Consider the following 6,328-nt stretch of genomic DNA (forward strand, 5'->3'; position numbering starts at 1 on the left):
CTATAAACCTAATTTTTGAAAGGGGTTATGATTCGGCCATTTTTAATTAACGAGGGGATTAAAGTTGGCACACGGGCGCTCAAGGGCTGTTTGTTGCTGGTTTAATTTATTTTCTTTTTTTTTTTAATCCAATCTGTTAGGCCCATCTCAAATAATATTCTTTGTTTCCACTTGCTGGGGTTGACTTTAAAGATCTCTATGCGTGTGTGTGGACCTGTGTCTATGTATAAGAGAAAAGAGATTTATCAAGGTGAAGAGCCACGTCAGAGTAGGTGAGCAGGTTGCTGAAAGATCCCACATTCCCAAGGCCACTGTAACTCATACCAACTATGTGCTGAAGCAGAAGCAGTTGCAAATTTTTTGCTGAATTTTGCAGAATTTTGTCCACTTGGGACGTGCAAAAAGTTTGCTCCAGACTTAGGCATCATTCTTATGCACAACACTTTGAAGCTGTGAGATACTAATATTTATTTATCAAAGTCTTACCAGGCAGCTTGTTGGTAAGTCACTGTTGGAATACATAAAATCATGTAAATACAATGACACTGTAAATAGTTACCTATTGTAGACTATATTATTGTAAATCCCCAAATTTCTAGGGCCATAAACCTCTCAATATCAGAAAAATTTATTCCAGTTCTCTACTATTCCAACCACTAGAAAGTTTTTCCTCATATCTAACCTGAATCTCCCTCTTCTTAACTTAATCCTGTTAATTCTTGTCCTATGTGCCATGGACATGGAAAACAGACTGTCCCTTGCCTTTTTGCAGCACGCTTTTCATGTGTCAGAAGGCCATTGTCCCTTGGTGGTTCTTGCTTCTTTGGGCTTTCCAGCTTTCCCAACACAGCCTCTGAAAATTTAACTATATTTAAAAAAAAGGAGTCTTACCTCTTTCTAACTGGTCCAGCCTTCCTGGGAGCGATGAAGATTTTGGGTGAAGCTTCAACAGAACCCTTGGCACTGCTCCTTTGTGCTCAGCAATATTGCACCTCTCAGTCCCCCTGCTCTTTCACAAGTGTTTTCTTAAGCATCATTCAGAGATGACCACAACACATGGAGTGTGTACCTGGACTCACCAGGAGGAATGACAGCAAGTCTGGGTTTGTACAAGTGCTTCACCACCCTGTTGGCAAACACCCAGTGGGAAGGGTCTGTGGCTGGCTGTTTGAACCCTTGAACTGGTGACTGGTGTGTCCTCTGTTGTTCACAGGGCCAGAGCTCTGAGGTGAGTCCAGGGATGAGACTGAAGTGTAACTCAGGCTCTACACTGCACTTCTGAAAAGCCTGCTGGCCATCCGAATCACTTGGGTGGTTGACAAGGCCTGATCTTCACAACACATGCATCCTTTGATCTCTCCAAAAGTCATATCCTGGCTCAGCAAGCCTGCAGGTTTGTCCCAGCTTTGGCCACACTCTCTGAGCAGCTCCAGGAGTCACTGAGTTCATTTGGTAGTCACCATGAACTTATCTGTGATGCCTGTCAGTTTGTTGGCCAGCAGCTACCCCAGCTGATGTCTGTCCATCCTGTGGCTGCTATCCCATCTTTGTGAACGGGCAAAATGGAAAACCTCAATATAAAGGGTATGGGTAACAAAGGATGAGTTGTCCTTCTAGTTCTGGGGGGCTTTAGTTCCTCTCTCCTGGTGGTGACTGGGTGGGAGACGAAGGACAAGAGCAGGGCATTCCCTTTCCTGTGTGTGCTGAGGGCTGGTTCTGATTTTGGGATTTGAGGAAGGGTATTTTTGCAGGAAGCATGGCAGTTTGCGTGGGCTGGGGTTGTTTGTCTCCTATGAATTGCTTTGCCCGGAGCGGTGAGGCTGCTGTTTGAGGGGGTGCAGCAATCACTGTTCCCTGGTGTGATGGGTTTGTCATCCACGGTAGTGCTGTTCCTGGGGTGTGTATATTTGTCAGCTGAAATTTTTCTGCAATTTCCTTGACAGGAGCAGTGAGTGACACACATTCCCTCAGGAGGTATTTCCATGTTTTTACTATTCTTCAGGCTTCTGTGACATTTCCCAAGTCCAGTTGTTGGAGCCTCAGGTTCAATCATCTACACTGCCCAGGACCACATCCCAGCAGGGATAATTTGGCCCTTCAGCAGTGAATACATTGACTTCTGCAGCTCATGGTATGCACAGTTTGGTATGCCCATGGTACGTGCCTTAAAACCTACTCTGAAATCCTCCATCGTTTGGTGCTCAGTGGCACCGGGTCCAGCATAATTTTTCATTCCTGTGACTCCCAACAATGGCCTGAAAATGAAGGTTAAAAAGAAAACTAAAACTGCTTTTGCCTTCTTTCCAGGTAGAGGTGCATACGAGACTGAAATTTTCAAGCTTTCAGTGAAACACCAAATATGTGTGTACAATTCCAGGAATGCCGGCTATCGGGAAAAGCACCGCTGACTGGGAGTTTCCTGGTAAAATCGTGACAGTTGACAGCACTAAGCAGATAACACAGGCTATATAAAACAAACTGCTTCTTGTGAGTGTGCTAACACTCCTTGCACTTCTCTGGCCTGAATGTTTTAAATATCTGTGGTTGGCTGTGAATGTTTGCACAAATCAACTCTTACTGTCCCTGGACTTTAGAGGTCTCTGATGACCCCTTTTGAGACTGAGGGGCTGTTGATGGATAGATCATGGAGTTCCTCCATCTTCATCACAGTGAAAAGAGAGGATGTCATTGTTTGACCTCAGCTGACAGCTGCTCATTCACTCCCATCCCCTGCCCCAATGGGGAAGAAAACCGGAAAAAAACGTAAAACTCATGGATTGAGATAAGTATAGTTTAATAATTGAAACAAACTAAAATATAATAGTCATATTAATTATAACAATGATAATAATAGTAATGAAAAGCAAAGAGAGAGAGAGAGGAACAAAACACAAGAAGGAAAAGCGATGCCAAATACCACTGTTCACCACTTGGTGGCCAGTGTCCAGCCTGTCCTCCAGCCGGGTTTCCCCCACAGTTTATATACTCAGTTTATATACTGAGTGTGATGTCCTGTGGGATGGAATATCCCTCTGGACAGTTTGGGTCAGCTGTCCTGGCCATGCACCACCTCACTGGCAGAGCCTGGGAAACTGGAAAGTCTTTGACTTGGAGTAAACACTACGTAGCAACAACTAGAACATCAGTGTGTTATCGACATTATTCTCATCCTAAATCCAAAACACCGAAAGGAAAATTAACTCTATCCCAACCAAAACCAGGACAGAGGAGAAGCCTCGTTTTTTTAATTCCCCCCCCCTCCTCCCCCAGCCAGAAAGTGCATTTACACCAATGGTTTGATTTTCAAGTTGCCCCAGGCCATCTGTGCTGTGCCAGTGGGTGTAGGTTCATTCCCCAGCTTTCAACCAGCTTGCAACCCTGAGGGTAGTTTGCTCCAGGAACCTCTTCTCACCTTTTCTCTTGACTCCACCAAGACTGGTCATCTCTGCCCTCATATCCCTCTATACCCCAAGGTAGACTTCACATATTTTCAGTAAACTGGGGTGGGGTTAAACTAAAATCTTTCTATTTCTGGCCAAAGGAAGAGAGACTTGTTACCAGGAACACAAGATCTGTCACCAACCACTGTGGAAAAAGAGAACTCTGTCTTATCTATTATTGCTGCTTTTGTTATTGATATTATTATTATTCTGAGAACCCACTGAGGCCCTCTTATTATGTTGTTAAAGTCAACATTTTCCCTGTGCACTTCATTCTCCTGCCTGGGAAAAATAAAGAATTTTTGATAAAGTTATGCTGATAATGCTGCTAATTAGTTTCTCATCTTTTAAAAATATGACTGCAGGCAACTGGAGCAAACTCTTTGTTGCAGGACATTGTATGCTGAAATGTCTATATGCTTGATATCCTCTGCAGGGCTCTCACAATATGCTAATTTGTCCTTGTAGCAGAGTTCGCTTTTTTAGGTCTTTTCCACTCTATTTTGCAAATCCATTATGTCAAAATATGATCAGTCATATGTGCACAAGATGCAGGCCTTCACCAACATATGGAGATATGTGTGTGTTTGTGTGCACGTTCACACATGAATAAGCTGAAAAAATAAATGCCCAGATAAGTGTGTATGAATTTATTTACGTACACACACAGATATATTTTTATTATTTTATATCATTTAATGAAATTAAATGTTTAATGAAGTTAAATGTCAATTTTTTGTAATTATCTATAATATGTGCATACACATACACACGAAATTTGACATCTATTTAGGAACTCATAGGGCTTAGCTCGTCTAGGGAACATTTACTCTCATTTCCCTTAAAATATATAGTTTATAGTCTCTATTCAGCACATAGAGTTTGCAAGCTCAAGTTGTATGCTTGCCTGTGCATTTCCTAGCACTTCCATCTGAACACTCATTATAATTTACTTTCAATAACTATCATCTGTCATTTTTAAAAGTTGCATAATAATGTGGTTGGTTCATATGAAAAGTGATGTTTGCTCTAAATTTGGCTACGATTTTGACATTGCTGTTAATATTTTTGTAAGCTTGACACCCACAAGCTGAAAAGACAGGTGGTAAGTTTATTTTTTTAAACTTCCCTTTCAACACCTCCCCCCAACAATTAAAAAACAAAAAAGTCACATTTTCAACACATTCACTGGAATTTCTATGTTCCTTTCTAGCAAAATTTCACTGAGGCAAAGGAGAAAGACTAAGTTTTGTACCTATTTGGATTAAAAAATATTGTAGTTTTCAGGTCCTGAGACTTAAAAATATTCCTTATCCAATTAAAACCATCAGCTGAAATGCTGCTGCTTCTTCCCTGGTCCTGGTGTATGTCCTGGCTCCTCCAGGGTGGGTCTGGATCTGTGCATCATTCCCTAATATAATTTTTTTCCCCTCTCTCCTTCTCAAGGTGCTGGAGGGAAGTACCAGAAGGGGCTCGTGGTGTTGCATCTTCACGCAGCTGAGAAGCAGGAATGTCTTGTGAGCAGCACCTTGTGGCTCACAGAGCTGCAAACAAAATGACCCAAACACAGAGTCCTGTGGCAAAAGTCCCAGACATGGAGTTTTGGGGCAAAAAGTTGCATTCCTCTTGAAATGGCAAAAGTGGGTGGTTTCCCTCTCTGTCTTTTTGAATTTTGAAAATTGTACATGGAAAATAAGTAGTTTCTAGAGATTGAAAACCTGGTTTTAGAGCATTTTCAAGAACACATTTTGGAAAAGGAACCACGACAACTGTCATTAAAAACAACCCCAACAGTGATTTTGAATTCTTTTTTAAAAAATTCAGTTTGTTTCAAGTTTTCTTTCTTTGTCCTGCTTTTGCCTCAGTTACTCTCCTAAAGAGCCAGCTGTAGCAGAAGGAAAAGTTTGCATATCTTTTCCTTCTTGTTTTCCAAAAGACATAAAACAGTTGAGTCACACTGACAAAGATTCTCAGTTTTCAGTGGTGGGGCCAAGACAAACAACAATCCTAAACGATGTTCTTTCTAGGACTGTCCTGAGCAAGAACAAACAAGCTTTGCTAATTAGACCAGTTCAGTCCCTGCTCAAAAGTGGTTTGAGATCGCATGGAAGCCTTTTTATCACCCTTGATGGTGTTGCTTCTATTTGAAGTCTTAAAATGTTGTGTGACAGCAGAAAATTAGGGTATCTCAGAGAAGGAAACATTAAACATTTGTGGAGACTCTTTTTCTTTTTTTTTTTCTCTTCTGATTTGGAACTCTTCACTGGATCCTACTCAAAACTGTAATTTCTTGTTTTACCAGTTGCTGCTCTTTTCAGGGCACAAAGTCTCCCCCTTCCCCAAGCCCATGGTCTTGTGGTGGGAAAGGTGGGAAGCTGTGCAGGCAAGAATTAGGGGCCAGAGGGGGGTAATTTCTGTGGGGCCAGCGTGAGTTCAGCAAAGGTTGGCTGTGACCTGGAGCAGTTGCCAGCTCTTCTGTCACAGACGTACGGAGAGTTGGTTGTGACATTTTTCATCTGTCAGGGAACACGCTATCCCAAATACCACAGGTAATTTTTTTTTATTTTCTATTTTTTTTTTTTTGCTGGCAGTTCCTTGTTTACTGTTGCAATGGCTGGGGACAAGGAAGCTCTGGTGCTGTACCCACATCCCCTCGGACCCAAGGGTCCAAGGATCTGTGAGGATCACGTGTGTCCCGTGCACACATCACTCGCACCGAGCTGGTTTGGGTTGTTGGTGACCAGGAAGAGCCAAAGGAGCCCTGGGCAACCTTCTGGAAACCATCACAGGCCTGCCTCAGGCTACCTGGGAAAGAGCTGCCTTTAGCCTTGTCTTCTCTTTCTTCCCTTAGCAGGTACCGAAGGTCAGGTCTTCCCTTCGTGCTTTGG

The 6,328-nt window shown here is 42.5% G+C and overlaps 1 long non-coding RNA gene across 3 annotated transcripts; it reads left to right on the forward strand.

The window, feature by feature from the left end:
- The first annotated feature begins 754 nt into the window (after nucleotides 1-754).
- Nucleotides 755-6,075, forward strand: LOC120324280. Of its 3 annotated transcripts, none has more exons than XR_005565446.1 (3): nucleotides 755-2,487; nucleotides 4,887-5,080; nucleotides 6,032-6,075. It is a non-coding gene; the product is annotated as an uncharacterized LOC120324280 (long non-coding RNA). The 3 variants fall into 3 exon arrangements; XR_005565447.1 differs by lacking the exon at nucleotides 6,032-6,075 and having other exon boundaries at nucleotides 755-2,156; nucleotides 2,308-2,487; nucleotides 4,887-5,237; XR_005565445.1 differs by lacking the exon at nucleotides 6,032-6,075 and having other exon boundaries at nucleotides 4,887-5,237.
- Nucleotides 6,076-6,328: the final 253 nt, after the last annotated feature.

This window comes from Pipra filicauda, unplaced genomic scaffold (genome assembly GCF_003945595.2).
Source record: "Pipra filicauda isolate LSUMZ 115617 unplaced genomic scaffold, ASM394559v2 scaffold119_size3216105_pilon, whole genome shotgun sequence".
In the NCBI taxonomy this organism is placed as follows: Eukaryota; Metazoa; Chordata; class Aves; order Passeriformes; family Pipridae; genus Pipra; species Pipra filicauda.